The sequence below is a fragment of the Mixophyes fleayi genome, chromosome 10 (assembly GCF_038048845.1).
Source record: "Mixophyes fleayi isolate aMixFle1 chromosome 10, aMixFle1.hap1, whole genome shotgun sequence".
NCBI lineage: Eukaryota > Metazoa > Chordata > Amphibia > Anura > Limnodynastidae > Mixophyes > Mixophyes fleayi.
This window is the reverse complement of record NC_134411.1, coordinates 1,636,367-1,660,094: the sequence shown is the minus strand read 5'-3', so window position 1 is coordinate 1,660,094 and position 23,728 is coordinate 1,636,367. Positions and strand designations below refer to the sequence as shown.

General features: G+C 47.3%; 1 long non-coding RNA gene across 1 annotated transcript in view; it reads left to right on the top strand.

The window, feature by feature from the left end:
- Positions 1-23,728, top strand: part of LOC142103340 (uncharacterized) — a 60,151-nt gene that overhangs the window by 32,554 nt on the left and 3,869 nt on the right. The gene's annotated exons all lie outside the window — the stretch shown is intronic.

Here is a 23,728-nt window from a genome sequence, read left to right as displayed (position 1 = left end):
ACATGTGACCTGCTGGGTGGTTTCGAAACTGTGACAGTTAGTGAAATCTCCCTGTGAAACTGCTGGATAACTGGAACATGTGACCTGCTGGGTGGTCTGGAAACTGGGACAGTTATTTGAAGCCACATCAGCGCATCTTGCGGGAACCTCAATCACGGACTGCTGTGTTAGTTCATTATTCACTTATCCTCACTTTGTTTACAAAGAACATGCCAAGGACGTCGACGTGGTGGAACCCTTACAGGGCTCCCAAAGCGCGCAGTTCAAAGATCTTACAGTCAAGAATATTATCGTCACAATCAACATACAACCACAAACAACTGATACACCGCTTGCATAATTTATTAATTATACTCTGCTTTTAACATTTCTAATGTAGTGTATAACAAAGTTATTGAATTCTGTTAACAAAGTAATTTAGTCACTACATTTCAGTTTAATATAAGGCATATACTGCCAGGTTTCTCTAGTTACTATTATCATCTGCAGCGAATGCATTGCATGATTCTGAGATATAAAATATAACAAAGGATAAAATAAGAATGAACTGGGGATATTCCGAACAGATCAATGCTCTTCAGATCTATAAAGAGATTAGTAAACAGATTATTTATAAGCTATTCGTACAAAGCAAAGGGGATGATCTGCAAAAGAGATCCAAAGTATTTCTGGATCTTAAAATTTATTAAGGATTGAAAGATTTAGTGACTTTAAGAACAAAGCACATTTTCTCAGCTACTCTGATTTCATACATGAACAAAATAAAAACAAACTTTGTATACTAGACTGAACAATGGATTTTATTTTTTAAAGACAGTACGGAAAAGCAAATACAATCTGTTGTCTCTTTGTCAGTAGATGTTTGCTTGCTGCCTTTATCATTCCCTATAAAACTGGTTTCATCAGAGAGATGTTTGTAGCTGTGTTGTTACAACAAGGACAAAGTACATTTCTCTTCAGACCCTGAATATTTCTGCTTCCTTCCCATTAGCGGAGCTGTCAACCGAGGTTTCAAAGGTAAATAACGATACCGCAATCAAATAAATTCATTTGCAGATATAACCTTAAATCAATAATAATTTAATACTTAAAGTGCGCTGATGCTTTGTAATATTTCCTCTTCATAAAGAACACAATAGTGAGGTCATCCGCAATAAAGATATTAATATTCTGCCACCTGCTAGCATTTCATTTTAGGCAAACAAACCATTAGTGGCAGATAAATGCAAGTGTGATTTCTAAAATATTATCTTATGGGAAAAGCTCAGTGACACTATAAAACATTCACTATAAATTATACATTCAGCATTAAGGTCTAAACAAGAAAACTCTGAATTAAGAAGGAAGGTGTGGGCGCAGGAGTGTACATAAATCAGGAGATTGCTAAGAGAATACTCAGTGGACACAGCCCATAATGGGGTAATCATTTTTATGACTTTCTGGGGATAGTAACAGTTTATTATCAGGACGTAGCTCATGTCGTACACATCAGGCTGCAGGAAGCGGCATTTTTCTTAATACCATTACTTTGGTTTATTTCTTGATAGCTGTACAAGGACTCTTTACCAGTTCTCTCCAGTGTTCTCCAGAGATGTAACCTGGCTGGTAACGCGATGAGAATACTGAGCCCCATTTATACACCGCAGAACATGACATTAGGAAACAGCCGTTATTGTTTCCTTGCTGCTCATTGTACAAGTAGCTACATCTGGAGCCTCTGTCCCCTCTTATATCTAGTGCAATCGTCCAAGCTGCAGATTATCTATATGTCTCAACCATTCTCAGCTAGTTCACAGCTGGATCATCTGTTAGTCAACCTAGGCTCCGGTCTAGGGGCCAGTGAGCACTGAGGGGCCCAAATTACTCTAATCTGGTTTTTTTTGTATGCTTCATCTTTTACAAACAGAGGGGAATACGGTGGCCCAAAAACAGTATCTTACCTAGGACCCCATGGGGTGTTAGACTCTGGACTAGTGTGATCAACTTAAATCTGAGAAGTCTGCCCAGTAGCAACTGGCACCAGGATTTAGCATTTTCCAGAGGTCACCACACACTGCCCATAGGGAGCGAGCCCTAGAGATATCCACACACTGCCCATAGGGAGCGAGCCCTAGAGGTAACCACACACTGTCCATAGGGAGCGTGCCCTAGAGGTAACCACACACTGCCCATAGGGAGCGTGCCCTAGAGGTAACCACACACTGCCCATAGGGAGCGTGTCCTAGAGGTAACCACACACTGCCCATAGGGAGCGTGCCCTAGAGGTAACCACACACTGCCCATAGGGAGCGTGCCCTAGAGATAACCACACACTGCCCATAGGGAGCGAGCCCTAGAGATATCCACACACTGCCCATAGGGAGCGAGCCCTAGAGATAACCACACACTGCCCATAGGGAGCGAGCCCTAGAGGTAACCACACACTGCCCATAGGGAGCGAGCCCTAGAGGTAACCACACACTGTCCATAGGGAGCGAGCCCTAGAGGTAACCACACACTGTCCATAGGGAGCGTGCCCTAGAGGTAACCACACACTGCCCATAGGGAGCGAGCCCTAGAGGTAACCACACACTGTCCATAGGGAGCGAGCCCTAGAGATAACCACACACTGCCCATAGGGAGCGAGCCCTAGAGATATCCACACACTGCCCATAGGGAGCGAGCCCTAGAGATAACCACACACTGCCCATAGGGAGCGAGCCCTAGAGGTAACCACACACTGCCCATAGGGAGCGAGCCCCAGAGGTAACCACACACTGCCCATAGGGAGCGAGCCCTAGAGGTAACCACACACTGCCCATAGGGAGCGAGCCCTAGAGATATCCACACACTGTCCATAGGGAGCGAGCCCTAGAGGTAACCACACACTGCCCATAGGGAGCGTGCCCTAGAGGTAACCACACACTGTCCATAGGGAGCAAGCCTTAGAGGTAACCACACACTGCCCATAGGGAGCGTGCCCTAGAGATAACAACACACTGCCCATAGGGAGCGAGCCCTAGAGGTAACCACACACTGCCCATAGGGAGCGAGCCCTAGAGGTAACCACACACTGCCCATAGGGAGCGAGCCCTAGAGATAACCACACACTGCTCATAGGGAGCGAGCCCTAGAGGTAACCACACACTGCCCATAGGGAGCGAGCCCTAGAGATATCCACACACTGTCCATAGGGAGCGAGCCCTAGAGGTAACCACACACTGCCCATAGGGAGCGTGCCCTAGAGATAACCACACACTGCCCATAGGGAGCGAGCCCTAGAGGTAACCACACACTGCCCATAGGGAGCGAGCCCTAGAGGTAACCACACACTGCCCATAGGGAGCGAGCCCTAGAGGTAACCACACACTGTCCATAGGGAGCGAGCCCTAGAGGTAACCACACACTGCCCATAGGGAGCGAGCCCTAGAGATAACCACACACTGCCCATAGGGAGCGAGCCCTAGAGATATCCACACACTGCCCATAGGGAGCGAGCCCTAGAGATAACCACACACTGTCCATAGGGAGCGAGCCCTAGAGGTAACCACACACTGCCCATAGGGAGCGAGCCCTAGAGGTAACCACACACTGCCCATAGGGAGCGAGCCCTAGAGGTAACCACACACTGCCCATAGGGAGCGAGCCCTAGAGGTAACCACACACTGCCCATAGGGAGCGAGCCCTAGAGATATCCACACACTGCCCATAGGGAGCGAGCCTTAGAGGTCACCACACACTGCCCATAGGGAGCGAGCCCTAGAGGTAACCACACACTGCCCATAGGGAGCGAGCCCTAGAGGTAACCACACACTGCCCATAGGGAGCGTGCCCTAGAGGTAACCACACACTGCCCATAGGGAGCGAGCCCTAGAGGTAACCACACACTGCCCATAGGGAGCGTGCCCTAGAGATAACCACACACTGCTCATAGGGAGCGAGCCCTAGAGGTAACCACACACTGCCCATAGGGAGCGTGCCCTAGAGATAACCACACACTGCCCATAGGGAGCGAGCCCTAGAGGTAACCACACACTGCCCATAGGGAGCGAGCCCTAGAGGTAACCACACACTGCCCATAGGGAGCGAGCCCTAGAGGTAACCACACACTGCCCATAGGGAGCGAGCCCTAGAGGTCACCACACACTGCCCATAGGGAGCGAGCCCTAGAGGTAACCACACACTGCCCATAGGGAGCGAGCCCTAGAGATAACCACACACTGCCCATAGGGAGCGAGCCCTAGAGATAACCACACACTGTCCATAGGGAGCGTGCCCTAGAGGTAACCACACACTGCCCATAGGGAGCGAGCCCTAGAGATAACCACACACTGCCCATAGGGAGCGTGCCCTAGAGGTAACCACACACTGCCCATAGGGAGCGTGCCCTAGAGATAACCACACACTGCCCATAGGGAGCGTGCCCTAGAGGTAACCACACACTGCCCATAGGGAGCGTGCCCTAGAGGTAACCACACACTGCCCATAGGGAGCGTGCCTTAGAGGTAACCACACACTGCCCATAGGGAGCGAGCCCTAGAGATAACCACACACTGCCCATAGGGAGCGAGCCCTAGAGGTAACCACACACTGCCCATAGGGAGCGTGCCCTAGAGGTAACCACACACTGCCCATACGGAGCGTGCCCTAGAGGTAACCACACACTGCCCATAGGGAGCGAGCCCTAGAGGTAACCACACACTGCCCATAGGGAGCGAGCCCTAGAGATAACCACACACTGCTCATAGGGAGCGAGCCCTAGAGGTAACCACACACTGCCCATAGGGAGCGAGCCCTAGAGATATCCACACACTGTCCATAGGGAGCGAGCCCTAGAGGTAACCACACACTGCCCATAGGGAGCGTGCCCTAGAGATAACCACACACTGCCCATAGGGAGCGAGCCCTAGAGGTAACCACACACTGCCCATAGGGAGCGAGCCCTAGAGGTAACCACACACTGCCCATAGGGAGCGAGCCCTAGAGGTAACCACACACTGTCCATAGGGAGCGAGCCCTAGAGGTAACCACACACTGCCCATAGGGAGCGAGCCCTAGAGATAACCACACACTGCCCATAGGGAGCGAGCCCTAGAGATATCCACACACTGCCCATAGGGAGCGAGCCCTAGAGATAACCACACACTGTCCATAGGGAGCGAGCCCTAGAGGTAACCACACACTGCCCATAGGGAGCGAGCCCTAGAGGTAACCACACACTGCCCATAGGGAGCGAGCCCTAGAGGTAACCACACACTGCCCATAGGGAGCGAGCCCTAGAGGTAACCACACACTGCCCATAGGGAGCGTGCCCTAGAGATAACCACACACTGCTCATAGGGAGCGAGCCCTAGAGGTAACCACACACTGCCCATAGGGAGCGTGCCCTAGAGATAACCACACACTGCCCATAGGGAGCGAGCCCTAGAGGTAACCACACACTGCCCATAGGGAGCGAGCCCTAGAGGTAACCACACACTGCCCATAGGGAGCGAGCCCTAGAGGTAACCACACACTGCCCATAGGGAGCGAGCCCTAGAGGTCACCACACACTGCCCATAGGGAGCGAGCCCTAGAGGTAACCACACACTGCCCATAGGGAGCGAGCCCTAGAGATAACCACACACTGCCCATAGGGAGCGAGCCCTAGAGATAACCACACACTGTCCATAGGGAGCGTGCCCTAGAGGTAACCACACACTGCCCATAGGGAGCGAGCCCTAGAGATAACCACACACTGCCCATAGGGAGCGTGCCCTAGAGGTAACCACACACTGCCCATAGGGAGCGTGCCCTAGAGATAACCACACACTGCCCATAGGGAGCGTGCCCTAGAGGTAACCACACACTGCCCATAGGGAGCGTGCCCTAGAGGTAACCACACACTGCCCATAGGGAGCGTGCCTTAGAGGTAACCACACACTGCCCATAGGGAGCGAGCCCTAGAGATAACCACACACTGCCCATAGGGAGCGAGCCCTAGAGGTAACCACACACTGCCCATAGGGAGCGTGCCCTAGAGGTAACCACACACTGCCCATAGGGAGCGAGCCCTAGAGATAACCACACACTGCCCATAGGGAGCGAGCCCTAGAGGTAACCACACACTGCCCATAGGGAGCGAGCCCTAGAGATAACCACACACTGCCCATAGGGAGCGAGCCCTAGAGGTAACCACACACTGCCCATAGGGAGCGTGCCCTAGAGATAACCACACACTGCCCATAGGGAGCGAGCCCTAGAGGTAACCACACACTGCCCATAGGGAGCGTGCCCTAGAGATATCCACACACTGCCCATAGGGAGCATGCCCTAGAGGTAACCACACACTGCCCATAGGGAGCGTGCCCTAGAGATAACCACACACTGCCCATAGGGAGCGTGCCCTAGAGGTAACCACACACTGCCCATAGGGAGCGTGCCCTAGAGATATCCACACACTGCCCATAGGGAGCGAGCCCTAGAGCTAACCACACACTGCCCATAGGGAGCGTGCCCTAGAGATAACCACACACTGCCCATAGGGAGCGAGCCCTAGAGGTAACCACACACTGCCCATAGGGAGCGAGCCCTAGAGGTAACCACACACTGCCCATAGGGAGCGTGCCCTAGAGGTAACCACACACTGCCCATAGGGAGCGAGCCCTAGAGATAACCACACACTGCCCATAGGGAGCGAGCCCTAGAGGTAACCACACACTGCCCATAGGGAGCGTGCCCTAGAGATATCCACACACTGCCCATAGGGAGCGAGCCCTAGAGATAACCACACACTGCCCATAGGGAGCGAGCCCTAGAGGTAACCACACACTGCCCATAGGGAGCGTGCCCTAGAGATATCCACACACTGCCCATAGGGAGCGTGCCCTAGAGATAACCACACACTGCCCAAAGGGAGCGAGCCCTAGAGATAACCACACACTGCCCATAGGGAGCATGCCCTAGAGATATCCACACACTGCCCATAGGGAGCATGCCCTAGAGATATCCACACACTGCCCATAGGGAGCGAGCCCTAGAGGTAATCACACACTGCCCATAGGGAGCGTGCCCTAGAGATAACCACACACTGCCCATAGGGAGCGTGCCCTAGAGATAACCACACACTGCCCATAGGGAGCGAGCCCTAGAGATAACCACACACTGCCCATAGGGAGCGTGCCCTAGAGATAACCACACACTGCCCATAGGGAGCGTGCCCTAGAGATAACCACACACTGACCATAGGGAGCGAGCCCTAGAGGTAACCACACACTGCCCATAGGGAGCGAGCCTTAGAGATATCCACACACTGCCCATAGGGAGCGAGCCCTAGAGGTAACCACACACTGCCCATAGGGAGCGAGCCCTAGAGGTAACCACACACTGCCCATAGGGAGCGTGCCCTAGAGATATCCACACACTGCCCATAGGGAGCGAGCCCTAGAGGTAACCACACACTGCCCATAGGGAGCGTGCCCTAGAGGTAACCACACACTGCCCATTGGGAGCGAGCCCTAGAGATAACCACACACTGCCCATAGGGAGCGAGCCCTAGAGGTAACCACACACTGCCCATAGGGAGCGTGCCCTAGAGATATCCACACACTGCCCATAGGGAGCGAGCCTTAGAGGTAACCACACACTGCCCATAGGGAGCGTGCCCTAGAGGTAACCACACACTGCCCATAGGGAGCGAGCCCTAGAGATATCCACACACTGCCCATAGGGAGCGAGCCCTAGAGATATCCACACACTGCCCATAGGGAACATGCCCTAGAGCTAACCACACACTGCCCATAGGGAGCGAGCCCTAGAGGTAACCACACACTGCCCATAGGGAGCGAGCCTTAGAGGTAACCACACACTGCCCATAGGGAGCGAGCCCTAGAGGTAACCACACACTGCCCATAGGGAGCGAGCCCTAGAGATATCCACACACTGCCCATAGGGAGCGAGCCCTAGAGATATCCACACACTGCCCATAGGGAGCGAGCCCTAGAGATATCCACACACTGCCCATAGGGAGCGAGCCCTAGAGATAACCACACACTGCCCATAGGGAGCGAGCCCTAGAGGTAACCACACACTGCCCATAGGGAGCGAGCCCTAGAGGTAACCACACACTGCCCATAGGGAGCGAGCCCTAGAGGTAACCACACACTGCCCATAGGGAGCGAGCCCTAGAGGTAACCACACACTGCCCATAGGGAGCGAGCCTTAGAGGTAACCACACACTGCTCATAGGGAGCGTGCCCTAGAGATAACCACACACTGCCCATAGGGAGCGAGCCCTAGAGGTAACCACACACTGCCCATAGGGAGCGAGCCCTAGAGGTAACCACACACTGCCCATAGGGAGCGAGCCCTAGAGGTCACCACACACTGCCCATAGGGAGCGAGCCCTAGAGGTAACCACACACTGCCCATAGGGAGCGAGCCCTAGAGATAACCACACACTGCCCATAGGGAGCGAGCCCTAGAGATAACCACACACTGTCCATAGGGAGCGTGCCCTAGAGGTAACCACACACTGCCCATAGGGAGCGAGCCCTAGAGGTAACCACACACTGCCCATAGGGAGCGTGCCCTAGAGATAACCACACACTGCCCATAGGGAGCGAGCCCTAGAGGTAACCACACACTGCCCATAGGGAGCGTGCCCTAGAGATAACCACACACTGCCCATAGGGAGCGAGCCCTAGAGATAACCACACACTGCCCATAGGGAGCGAGCCCTAGAGATATCCACACACTGCCCATAGGGAGCGAGCCCTAGAGGTAACCACACACTGTCCATAGGGAGCGAGCCCTAGAGGTAACCACACACTGCCCATAGGGAGCGAGCCCTAGAGGTAACCACACACTGCCCATAGGGAGCGTGCCCTAGAGATAACCACACACTGCCCATAGGGAGCGAGCCCTAGAGGTAACCACACACTGCCCATAGGGAGCGAGCCCTAGAGATAACCACACACTGCCCATAGGGAGCGTGCCCTAGAGATAACCACACACTGCCCATAGGGAGCGTGCCCTAGAGGTAACCACACACTGCCCATAGGGAGCGAGCCCTAGAGGTAACCACACACTGCCCATAGGGAGCGAGCCCTAGAGGTAACCACACACTGCCCATAGAGAGCGTGCCCTAGAGGTAACCACACACTGCCCATAGGGAGCGAGCCCTAGAGGTAACCACACACTGCCCATAGGGAGCGTGCCCTAGAGGTAACCACACACTGCCCATAGGGAGCGAGCCCTAGAGGTAACCACACACTGCCCATAGGGAGCGAGCCCTAGAGATAACCACACACTGCCCATAGGGAGCGAGCCCTAGAGGTAACCACACACTGCCCATAGGGAGCGAGCCCTAGAGGTAACCACACACTGCCCATAGGGAGCGAGCCCTAGAGGTAACCACACACTGCCCATAGGGAGCGTGCCCTAGAGATAACCACACACTGCCCATAGGGAGCGTGCCCTAGAGATAACCACACACTGCCCATAGGGAGCGAGCCCTAGAGGTAACCACACACTGCCCATAGGGAGCGAGCCCTAGAGGTAACCACACACTGCCCATAGGGAGCGAGCCCTAGAGATATCCACACACTGCCTATAGGGAGCGAGCCCTAGAGGTAACCACACACTGCCCATAGGGAGCGAGCCCTAGAGATATCCACACACTGTCCATAGGGAGCGAGCCCTAGAGGTAACCACACACTGCCCATAGGGAGCGTGCCCTAGAGATAACCACACACTGCTCATAGGGAGCGAGCCCTAGAGGTAACCACACACTGCTCATAGGGAGCGTGCCCTAGAGATAACCACACACTGCCCATAGGGAGCGTGCCCTAGAGATAACCACACACTGCCCATAGGGAGCAAGCCCCAGAGGTAACCACACCCTGCCCATAGGGAGCGAGCCCTAGAGCTAACCACACACTGCCCATAGGGAGCGAGCCCTAGAGGTAACCACACACTGCCCATAGGGAGCGAGCCCTAGAGGTAACCACACACTGCCCATAGAGAGCGTGCCCTGGAGGTAACCACACACTGCCCATAGGAAGCGAGCCTTAGAGCTAACCACACACTTCTCATAGAGAGCTAGCCTTAGAGGTAACCACACACTGCCCATAGGGAGCATGCCCTAGAGCTAACCACACACTGCCCATAGGGAGCGAGCCCCAGAGGTAACCACACACTGCCCATAGGGAGCGTGCCCTAGAGGTAACCACACACTGCCCATAGGGAGCGAGCCTTAGAGCTAACCACACACTTCTCATAGAGAGCTAGCCTTAGAGGTAACCACACCCTGCCCATAGGGAGCGTGCCCTAGAGCTAACCACATGTTACACCTAGGGTGCGAGTCCTAAAGGTACCCGCACATTACCCGTAGGGAGCGAGCCCTAGAGGTATCCACACACTACCTGTAGGGAGCGAGCCCTAGCGTTATAAACACACTAGCCATAGGGAGTGAGCCCTAGAGGCAATGACACTCTGAAAAACGCCATCTTCTATCCTACTGTGGATGATGATACTGACAAGCAGAGGAATCCAACATAAAATGCTGTGTCAAAATCACATCAAGAAGTAGGTGAACGGGTGGATGGGTGGAAATGCCACTGCGCCATTGTCTGACGTGGGCCTGAACAATTCCTCTAAAAGGGAAGCCCACTTCCGCCACTGTCTTTTTGTAACAAGTAATAAGTTGGCAATTCCTCTAGGTCAGTATACAATGTTCATCCCTATACATGTGTACATGCCACTTTTAGGAGATGCTGTATTGTGAGATGATCATCATACGTGATTGTGATTTACTGCAGGACCTTTGGAGCAGGGATTATGGGGGAAAGACAACAACAACAACATTGACGAATTATACAATCAGATTTAGTAACACTATTACAGAAGCTAATAAAACCACAGCAACATGAATATTATTATTTATCCATCTCAAAGATAAATGCAAATGGAAAATGAAACCTAAAATATAGTGACAAGACATATAACATGTGCTTTCATATTTTGGGTTTAGTTCCAGTTTAAAGTACCAACAACATAAATGAATAATCTCACCCGCTACCCCCTCAGTTTAATGTACAGCTAGTTCAAACTTTTATTGAAAATTATCATAATGCCGTATAACATTTAGATTCTGCTTTCTTGCTAAATCAAGATCAAGCTAAGTAATTATAATTGGAGTTGAAGCTATTGTACTGAATGAATGGAAATGAAGAGTTTTTTAGCACAATTTTTCAAATCCAGGGTATTTTCTATATCTCTTGCATTTATGTAGAAATGACTGGATCTCTGCCTTATTGGGAAGATGTCACCTTTCTATGTGTAAGTGTTCTATAACAGGCATGGATGAGTGATAGATAGATGCCAGTGCTACAAGTCCCAGTTACCATGTGCGGAGCAATGTGTATATTGTATATGTGCATATTCTATATGTGTCTATATATATATTGTATATGTGCATATTCTATATGTGTCTATAATGTATATGTATGTATTGTATATGTGCATATTCTATATGTGTCTATATTGTATATGTATGTATTGTATATGTGCATATTCTATATGTGTCTATATTGTATATGTGTATATTGTATATTAAATGTGTACATATTGTATGTGTATATATTGTAGATATGTGTATATTGTATATGTGTATATTATATGTTTATGTATTGTATATGTGTGTATATTGTATATGTGTATATTATGTTTATGTATTGTATATGTGTATATTCTATATGTTTATATATTGTTTATGTGTGTATATTGTATATGTGTTTATATTGTATGTGTAGATTATATGTGTATATATTGTAAATGTGTATATATGTGTATATATTGTATATGTGTATTTTATATGTGTATATATTGTATGTGTGTGTATATTGTATATGTATATATTATGTGTACATATTGTATATGTTTATATATTGTATATATGTGTATATTGTATATGGGTATATTATACAGTATGTGTGCATGTTGTATATTTTAATAGTCTATATGTGTATGTATTGTATATGTGTGTATATTGTTTATGTGTATATTATGTTTACGTATTGTATATGTGTATATTCTATGTTTATATATTGTATATGTGTTTATATTGTATGTGTAGATTATATGTGTATATATTGTATATGTATATATTGTATATGTGTGTATATTGTAAATGTGTATATTATATTTGTATATGTATATATTGTATATGTGTATTTTATATGTGTATATACTGTATATGTGTATATTATATGTGTTTTTATTGTATATTATATGTGTATATATTGTATATGTGTACAGGGTGATTCAAAAGTCGTAGTACACCCTTTTATTTCAAAAACTCTACAGGAAATTGGGAAACCTGAATACTCCAGTAAAGTATGGGTGACGTGGTCTATCTTTCACGGTATGTACCAAACATGGGCGCCATCTTGAAATCGGCCAACCGGCCCAATTCCTGTAGAGTTTTTGAAATAAAAGGGTGTACTGCGACTTTTGAATCACCCTGTATATTGTATATGTATGTATTGTATGTGTATATTATGTGTACATATTGTATATGTTTATATATTGTATATATGTACATATTATATATGTTTATAGTCTATATGTGTATATATTGTAAATGTGTGTATATTGTATATGTGTATATTTTGTTTATATATTGTATAAGTGTATATTCTATATGTGTATATATTGTATATGTGTGTATTTTGTATATGTGCATATTGTATGTATTGTATATGTGTATATTCTATATGTGTGTATATGTGTATATATATTGTGTATGTGTATATTCTATATGTGTGTATATTGTATATGTGTATATTATATATGTGTATATTGTATATGTGTGTATATTGTATATGTGTATATATTGTGTATGTGTATATTCTATATGTGTGTATATTGTATATTTTATATGTGTGTATATTGCATGTGTATATATACATGTTATATGTACTTGTGTATATATTGTATATGTTTATATTATATATTGTATATGTACATATTGTATGTATATATTGTATATGTGTATATTGTACATGTGTATGTATTGTATATGTATATTGTATGTGCATATTGTATATGTAAATATTGTATATGTGGGTATTGTATGTATGTATTATATATATGTATATATTGTATATGTTTATATTGTGTACGTGTATATTATATGTGTATATATTGTATATGTTTATATTATATGTGTATATATTGTATATGTATATATTGTATATTGTATGTGTATATTGTATATGTATATATTGTATGTGTATATTGTATATGTGTATATTACTTGCGGTTGGGGACACTCAAGTTTTGTGTATCGCTCCTTCCATCCTACCCTTTTCTTCGTGCTATTACTACCCATGGTGAGAATATAAAATAAAACTAATAGAAGTTACTAATTGTCTGCACTTGATCAGGTTCAGTTCCCCAATATGGATATAAGATTCTCAGTATTTATTTCATATTTTTGGCGTTTACGTTCCCTCTGTTTGATGCTGTTATTTACAGGAGTCTTCTCTGCCAGCTCAGCTCTTAGAAACGGAAATATTTTCCTGGTGTTGTCATTGCAATACACTGAAAGGATGAATTATTCCTGACGTTAGTCTTCCACTTACTGTCAATTGTTACTCCGGCGGTAATATGCATTCATCGTTTCAAAAAAAATGCACATTTTAATAGAGAAATCAAAACACATTTCAAAGAGGAAAGAAATCCCTTTCTTTTTTGCAGCCCGATGATTATTTTATTATTTCAGGCAAATGTAGGAAACGTATCATTTTGGCAACACAAAAACCTGTGAAATTTGCATGAACCACAACAAACTTCAAATGTTTCTTACAGAAGAAGTAGATATTATTCTTCAAAGAGCCGCGACCTCAAAGTATATCTTATTGTGCATAGTACATGTGTTGGAATAATCACAACTGTGAAGGGAGATATTTCTTTCCTGTTTCTTAAACAATGAAACATCGGTCCTTTCACGTGTGCAGAACAAGTCATAGATTATAAATATTCCTGTGACGGGAAACATCCCACGTTAGGTTTTATGTACATCTGTAAGCGCAAAGTAATGTAAAATGTTGGTTTCTAAGGTGCGTTCTTAAAGCAATAGGATTTTTCCACTTACTGTTACAGATTTAAAAAATGTGCAAATAGCGACCCATTCACACGTACTTTACGCAGATTTAGAGAACACAGATTTGGGCTAAATCTGCGCTTATTATGCAGGTGTGAATGAGCCTATAGTCTAGTACAGTCAGCGTACCTCCTCTTTTTCACTTTGGTAAATCCCCTTCGCATGAGCTGCTCTAGGAAGAACGAGATTTGGTTTATTTGTGGAAAGAGAGGAGAGGAAGAAATTGTTCCATTAGAAGAAAATGGATCTAAAGTGCCTTAGTTATGTCATACCTCCAGATATGAGGCGGCTTTCTTGGAGGTCTGGCAGACACAGACTATGGTGGGGGTGGGTGGGACAGCAGTCCGGGATGTTTCTTGAATTTGGCCGTGCACTAGAGGACAAACAATACGGAGTCCACCACCAAAAAAATGCCCACAACCAGCCCTCGGCTATAACAGACTGGATTAGTAACGTTATAAAGCTGGAACCCTTAATCTTTTCAGCATGGGGCTGAATTCTTTAGGGTATTTTGGTCCACCAAAAACAATCGGGGGGCCACTCCCAACACCCCTGGTCATACCCTTGTGGGTTTCTCCGGTTTCCTCCAACATTCCAAAAACATACTGGTAGGAAACAGACTTCTGCGAAAATAAACTCTAATTTATGTGGATGGGAATTTAGGCTGTAAACTCCAATGACACAAAGTGACACCCCCTTTATTACACCTGTTATGTGCAATACTGTAGGAGAGCACCCTCTGGCTGGCACATAGCTGAGGAAGAGGTGCGGGGAAGTGGGCATCAGAAATAACATGGGTATCTGTACAGCGTGCCAGCCTTCATCTCGCAGATACATTCATTCTCATTATCACATTTATTCCTTCATAGAGCAGCACGAACAGCCAAAAAGGAAACATATGGTAATTAACCAGTCCAGATGGGAGATATATTCATTATTCTACAGAAACAAAATAGACAGACAGATAGATCGGGTTATTGATTAAAGGGATGTGCGGCCTCTCTGCTATTTTTAATCTTACAAGTAAAAGGATCATGTTTGTTTTACTGTTTAATTATTGAGCACGCAACAAGGAGACTGTTTTGCCAACAGCAGCGCAATAGGTCTCTAATGAGGTGAATTGTAATATTAATAATTATTCAGGAAGAAGAGTTCACTGACGCATTGTAAGAGTGATAGAATCGCTTTCATGTCGATTTATCCAGCAGCGCCCTGTTCTGTAAACTGCTGATAGATTACAGACAGAAATAAAGACACTCGATGTAAGATACCATACATGGGAATGGGATAAATGGGTATTTAGTGTATTGTACATCATAAAACACTAGAGAAGCTTTTCTACCTCGCTCTGGATTTAGGAACCTTAAATATTGATTCAATCATCAGCTTGGTAGAATCTCCAATTATAGGATTACTTGTGTTGCTTTTCTGTAATGTTTACTTGTTGCAGTTTTATTCCGATCACACGGGACGTTTTTTTTATTGAAAGGTCGGCACGGTGCACAAATATGTAAAACCACAAAACAGTGCTCAGGGGTGCAGTCACCAAAGAGGGCCCCTCTGTGAAAGAGAAAAGGCCCATCCATCCCGGAATCATAAGGTCCCTCAGGGGCAAGGGTCTTCAGGCTACAGGATCTGTCGCAGCTTCCTCCAGGGCATAACATCCCCCCACCCCCCATCCCCATAAAAGTGACGTCGGATGTTTGAAGAATGTGGATACAACACCATCTCCCCTAGATCACAGAGGATGGGCCTGTAGTGGCCACCAAATACCACTCATTATATGATAAAAAAAAACCAATAAAAAGTGAAGCGACAAAACAAGTGAGAACATAAAATAAATACATTTTGACCATGAATTGCTGTAATTATTAACATTGCTCCTCTCCAGCCAAAGTCCTGAGCAAAGAAAGCCATGTGCAGCTCAAAAGTGGGGTTCATGCCAGGTGCCCTGGTCTGTCAGATGGGGTCACCACTCCCATGTGATTTTCAAGCACCTCCAGGTCACCACTCTGGGGGCACTACGTCCTGGGCTTTCAAGCTACCGGCCTTTTGGCCAGAGGGCCAAGGTAGTCTTCCCATTATAGGAGGGCCCCTGGCTTACCCTCCTAGGACAGAACTATACCTGATCTTAGCTAGAAGGTATTGAAGCACCCTTCTATGGGGTCCTTGCTGCACATGATAAGGGCAGTGGGGGAGACAACGTTGTCCTGTTATCAGTATAGGGATAAGGTGGGATGTTTTAGTACCTCTGACCAGCTATAGAATACAAATCCTCTTGTAGGGAGGGAACAATGACACGCCTAACCACAAGTCAGGGAACGCCTCCCTAAATGCGCCCCAGCTACCCTCTGTAGCTCACTTAAATAATCCCCTCCCACAAAATGAAATGTTTTGTTAATCCTGAAGTTGTACACTAAGTTCCCTCAGCAAAGAACTTTGCCCCTGATCCACTCAATTTTTCCTATTGTACCCAGCGAGCCTGTGCACCCCCTCAATCAGCCCCATCTTGGCCCTTAAATCCTGTAAAATTGGAGTTAGACAAGTCATTTTCACTTCACTTTTGCACATTTATAAAATATCGTATGTGTGTTTTGTCTTCTTCACCGACAGTTGTCCATTGCATCAAGTATAGGCAAGATACGTTATGGCCGTGAGACTCCCATGCGTGTGTTTTGAGACAGAAAACTTGCAAGTTCTCAACCATTGGTGTAACTAATGAATTTATGATGATGACGATCAGCTGAGTTGCGTTCGACTCAACATGTCCTGGTAAAATGTTTTTTTTACGTCCGCAATTTACACCTGCATTTTAGACAGAAATTGCCTCAACTCTACTGGAGGTACCATAAGAGGAAATACTAACCAGTAACCCGTGTGCTCTGCAAATGGGGCTAAGCTGTGACTTCTAATATCCTTTTTGGTTTTATCGGATTCCTATTCCCCAGATATAAGGAAGTATATTATAATTGTGGAATCTCTCCCAGAAGACTTTGCAGTATTGCCGCATTGGTCACATGTCCCCTCTGTCTATTAGCTGGTTACATTGTATCCCATCTGAAGAGTTTTGCCAACAAGCGCAGAGGAGGATTTTACGGAGGCCGCACATAACGACGAGACGAGTACACTTCATACAGGAGAAGTACTTTAGAACAGAAAGATTGTCACCTCTTGTTGATGAAATGACACCTCAGAATTACTGCGCTTATCCTTTTTGTAACGATTCAGAGGAATTAATATGTTTTATCCTCCTGAGCCAACGTTATAAAGGCTGAAACTGCCTTTAGATGAAATTATACACCTGAGTCTGATTGATAAATAACAGTTATTCAACTCAGTTCTTCATGGATTTCTGTGTCTTTTATTTCCCTTATTTTAACTGTGTCTTTTAGGGGGAACTAAAAATATTCACAATATAAAATGAAAGAACATTTTGTAACATTCACAATCATCTGTCCCATGTTCTATACATTGAGACGAAAGCGGCTTTTTTAATTATCCCCGTACACGGACTCCTCTTTTGAGGACCCTCATTGAGAAAATAGGAAGAAAGTATCCTAATATTATGGCAAAATGTACTTCATCATCATCATCATCATCATCATCATCATTTATTTATATAGCGCCACTAATTCCGCAGCGCTGTACAGAGAACTCATTCACATCAGTCCCTGCCCCATTGGAGCTTACAGTCTAAATTCCCTACTATAGACACACAATCACACAGACAGACTGAGAGGGAGACAGACAGACAAAGAGGGAGAGCCTAGGGTCAATTTTTGATTGCAGCCAATTAACGTACCAGTATGTTTTTGGAGTGTGGGAGGAAACCGGAGCACCCTATATATATTATAGATACAGGTTCATACTTTACGTATATCATTGAGGGGAATATTAGGCTACGTACAACATCAATATTGTTTACTGTAATCTAATTTCCAAAGCCAGAATATAAGTGATGGACTAACCCTGGGACTCCCACACAACAGGGGTCCACACAATCTACCTGGCTCCCTGCTACACAATCACTTGGCCGCAAAATGGGCCAGAAGCAGAGAGTTTCCAGCTTCCTAGTGAACAGCGCAGACCCCCTGGAAAACCTGTGATAGGAGAACCCCTACAGGTCACACGAGTCTTTATTCATCCCGACTTGTGGCACTGAGAGGTGGCTCCGCAGTATCTGCGTTAGTAAAGAGCGGCTCATTGTTGGTGACCAACATCTTGGTAGTAACATTGCTCTAACAATCATGGAGCAGGCAGATTATTTCCTTGCAGGAGTGAACCATCCTGAATCTTATGTTTCAACTTTTGCAGAAGATCCCTTTACTTTCTGTACAAATAATTTGCAGGATAATAGTTTACTAGCATCTCTCAGGACCACAGAACAATGCCCTCTGCTCTGGTTCCATCTTATGTTTAGAAACCAGTAATAGCCCCAAAATCAGATTTATTTACCCTTCTCTTGTAGAGCCTCAGAATACATACACTAGCCACTAGATGAACATGGCTGCTGGGATGCACTTCCATTCAGCCACAAGAGCATTAGTAAGGTCAGGCACTCATGTTATTTGGTAGTCATTGTTCTAATTTACCTCAAAGGTTGAGGTCAGGGCTCTGTGCAGGCCAGTCAAAGGTCTTCCACACCAAACTCTGAAAAACCATTTTTTGATGGACCTCGTTTTGCTAGAGCAGGAAAGGGCCTTCCTCAAACTGTTGCCACTAATTGAAAGCACACAGTTCTCTAGAAAGTCACTGTATGCTGTAACATTAAGTTTTCCCTTCATTGGAAAAAGAGCCCCAGAACATTATTCTTTTACAGCTGGCAGAACCCATTTGTGTAGGAAGCGTTTTCCTGGCATCCGTCAAAGCCGGATTTGTCAATCAAACTGCCAGAGGGTGAAACAGGATTGGTCACTCCAAGGTTTCCACTGCTCCAGAGTCCAATGGCAATGTGCTTACATCACACCAGTAGATGATTGGCGCTGTGCATGGTCAAGCTCCCAACAAACAGTTCTTGTGCTGACAATGCTTCCACGCTGTTTGGAACTTGGTAACGAGTGTTGCAGCCAAGAACAGCCAATTTCCATGCATTAGATGTTTCAGCACTTGGAGGTCCCATTCTGTGTGATCTAACGCTTCGCAGCTGAGATGTTGTTGCCCCTTAGAAGCTTCTACTTAACAGAAACAGCACCTACTGCGGCCGGGCAGCCGTAACAGGACAGATATTTGACAAACTGACGTGCTGGAAAGGTGGCATCCTGTGACAGTGCCATGATAGTCATTTTACTGCTAAGGTCTGACTACGGAGATGGCTGTATGCTGGATTTTATGCATCTGCCATGGATGTGGCTGCAATGGGCAAACACACTAATTCGAGGGGGTGACCACAGACTTTGTAGTGCCATCTCAGTTCCTCCTTTTGTGGTCTCCGCTGCCTTCTTAAGTCCTGACTCTGTTTCCAGCAGCGAACACAATGGTAAAGTAAGACACCAGGCTCATAGCGACGCCAGTTTGACAGTTAACCACAAGTGCAGCACGACAGCAAATCCTTCTCCACAACCAGAAGAGGATGGAGGTTCAGTTACTATAACTGGCCTGACAGCAGCTGAGTATGTTAAGGATTGTACAGTGGCTGCTTCTTGTTTTGTGTCTCCAGTCTCCGCTGTCTCCTCGTATCACCCATGACACACAACCGGCTAGTACACAGAGATGCCATCCACCAAGGACTGCTTTATATTTAACGGCTGATAATGCTGCTGCCTTGTAATAACAACATAGCACATGTCCAGCTGTTAACGTTGTTATTCCGCTGCCTTCTGTATCAGGTACATGTACCCAAACCGCTTAGACTGTAAGCTCATTGGAGCAGGGCCATCTGCACCGTTTGTTTCATGTCATTGTATGTAATGTGTTTATGTCATGATCCCCTCGGTGTACAGCTCTACATAGTCAGCACTTTATAAATAAGAGATAATATAATAATAATATAGAATGTCTTGTTAGGGATATTAATATACTGTACTTAGGAACTAGTGCTGCGGTGTCTTGCGTCTCATTCTGCTTAATCACAAGAGTCCATCTGTGAGAACTGTGACTTGATGCAGGCAATACAAGACATCAGTCTGCCTGCTAACGAGGCCGACGAGGTGCGATATATTTTTATATATACTCATGGTCATGTGACACAACTGCCAGGGGTAAAAAGGAAACACCTTAGTGGTAGAAAAGGTAAAAAAATAATAGTGTTTGAAGTTGCAAATGAATGGAAAGAAAAAAGGCAAAGAAAGAATAAAATTGCTGAGAGTATATAACCGAGAGACAAATAACCAACAGACGGTGCCCTACAAAGCAGAAGTAACATGACCGCAGATTGGTGATATCACTGGCTGGTTTGGTACTGGGAGTAGGAAGGGAGTAGGAAGACGTTGGTACGGAGAGGGTGATAGAGCTGCAGAATATTCTCCAGCAGATGTGGTCAGAACTCATACAGTAGAAGAATTGAATCATGCATGGGTTAAACATATGGCTATTGTTATAATATTATGGGGGGCAGCATGGTGGCGTAGTGGTTAGCACTTCTGCCTCACAGCACTGGGGTCATGAGTTCAATTCCCGACCATGGCCTTATCTGTGAGGAGTTTGTATGTTCTCCCTGTGTTTGCGTGGGTTTCCTCCGGGTGCTCCGGTTTCCTCCCACACTCCAAAAAACATACTGGTAGGTTAATTGGCTGCTAACAAATTGACCCTAGTCTGTGTGTGCCTCTCTCTGTCTGTGTGTGTGTGTGTATGTTAGGGAATTTAGACTGTAAGCTCCAATGGGGCAGGGACTGATGTGAGTGAGTTCTCTGTACAGTGCTGCGGAATTAGTGGTGCTATATAAATAAATGATGATGATGATGATGATGAATATTGCTTGCGAAAATATCATATCCCTCATAGGGATGAATCACTGAGTACTACCTGTGTGCAGACATTGAACACTTTTTTTGGGCATATTTTTGGCGAGTTTTTTGGGGAAGAAGCTGTTCTTGGCCGGCATCCGGCACACAGGGAGTTAGTTGTTAGACGTTTCCTCTCCGACAGTCCCTTATATGTGGCGAAGTTCCAGCTTTGTATGATGGTAAAATAGATAATATAGTGCATTTGTTCTTTTATTATGACCTTACTGCCCAGACAGAAGCTCCGGGTTGGGTACGTTTTAACGGTGATGAGAACCCCGACACACTTGACACCTACACCAAAATTACGATTTGACCCAAAAACGAATCCCATATAAACAGACTTCCCTGATTACCTTACCTGATTACTGTTTAAACATTTAGCCTGCGGGGTCCAGGCATTGCCACTTTAAATTAACATTAATGTAGGGCACACTGCCGTGAAACTGAGGTGCCGGACAGCTGGATCTTCGGAATGACTGCCTGTCTGCATGCGCTGCCGCCGGACAGCTGGCTCTTCGGGATGACTGCCTGTCTGCATGCGCTGCCGCCGGACAGCTGGCTCTTCGGAATGACTGCCTGTCTGCATGCGCTGCCGCCGGACAGCTGGCTCTTCGGGATGACTGCCTGTCTGCATGCGCTGCCGCCGGACAGCTGGATCTTCGGGATGACTGCCTGTCTGCATGCGCTGCCGCCGGACAGCTGGCTCTTCGGGATGACTGGCTGTGTGCATGCGCTGCCGCCGGACAGCTGGCTCTTCGGAATGACTGCCTGTCTGCATGCGCTGCCGCCGGACAGCTGGATCTTCGGGATGACTGGCTGTCTGCATGCGCTGCCGCCAGACAGCTGGCTCTTCGGGATGACTGCCTGTCTGCATGCGCTGCCGCCAGACAGCTGGCTCTTCGGGATGACTGCCTGTCTGCATGCGCTGCCGCCGGACAGCTGGATCTTCGGGATGACTGCCTGTCTGCATGCGCTGCCGCCGGACAGCTGGCTCTTCGGGATGACTGGCTGTCTGCATGCGCTGCCGCCGGACAGCTGGCTCTTCGGAATGACTGCCTGTCTGCATGCGCTGCCGCCGGACAGCTGGCTCTTCGGGATGACTGCCTGTCTGCATGCGCTGCCGCCGGACAGCTGGCTCTTTGGAATGACTGCCTGTCTGCATGCGCTTCCGCCGGACAGCTGGCTCTTCGGGATGACTGCCTGTCTGCATGCGCTGCCGCCGGACAGCTGGATCTTCGGGATGACTGGCTGTCTGCATGCGCTGCCGCCAGACAGCTGGCTCTTCGGGATGACTGCCTGTCTGCATGCGCTGCCGCCAGACAGCTGGCTCTTCGGGATGACTGCCTGTCTGCATGCGCTGCCGCCGGACAGCTGGATCTTCGGGATGACTGCCTGTCTGCATGCGCTGCCGCCGGACAGCTGGCTCTTCGGGATGACTGGCTGTCTGCATGCGCTGCCGCCGGACAGCTGGCTCTTCGGAATGACTGCCTGTCTGCATGCGCTGCCGCCGGACAGCTGGCTCTTCGGGATGACTGCCTGTCTGCATGCGCTGCCGCCGGACAGCTGGCTCTTTGGAATGACTGCCTGTCTGCATGCGCTTCCGCCGGACAGCTGGCTCTTCGGGATGACTGCCTGTCTGCATGCGCTGCCGCCGGACAGCTGGCTCTTCGGAATGACTGCCTGTCTGCATGCGCTGCCGCCGGACAGCTGGCTCTTTGGAATGACTGCCTGTCCGCATGCGCTGCCGCCGGACAGCTGGATCTTCGGAATGACTGCCTGTCTGCATGCGCTGCCGCCGGACAGCTGGCTCTTCGGAATGACTGCCTGTCTGCATGCGCTGCCGCCGGACAGCTGGCTCTTTGGAATGACTGCCTGTCCGCATGCGCTGCCGCCGGACAGCTGGATCTTCGGAATGACTGCCTGTCTGCATGCGCTGCCGCCGGACAGCTGGATCTTCGGGATGACTGCCTGTCTGCATGCGCTGCCGCCGGACAGCTGGATCTTCGGGATGACTGCCTGTCTGCATGCGCTGCCGCCGGACAGCTGGATCTTCGGGATGACTGACTGTCTGCATGCGCTGCCGCCGGACAGCTGGATCTTCGGGATGACTGCCTGTCTGCATGCGCTGCCGCCGGACAGCTGGATCTTCGGGATGACTGCCTGTCTGCATGCGCTGCCATTGGAAACTGGATCTTCGGTTTTCAGGTAAGTCTGTTTGTATTGGATTAATTTTTTGGTCAAATCGGAATTCTGGTGTAGGTGTCAATCGTGTCGGGTTCTCGTCACCGTTAAGACGATTACCACCGGAAACTCCATGTTCATTCTGTTACCCATTAATCTATTAGAAAATTTTACCTTTAATTTAGATTTTATATAGTGCATACTATGTTTATACCGCACTTTTAAAAATACATTTTCAGACTCTGACGCAGATTAGAGTAACATTTTTGCCAGCTAGTAATGTGACGCCACAAGCAGGCGACCTTTACATTTAGATTCTCTGTGTCATTGTTTTACAGACAGTGCATTTTACTACAGAAACCCCTTCTCCCAGGCACAACTTCATCAGTCTCTGCAAACGTAAAATACGCTCAAGTTTCTGCACCAAACAGCCCCGTCTTGCGCTTTATTTATAAAAAAAATTACCCACAATATTATGACA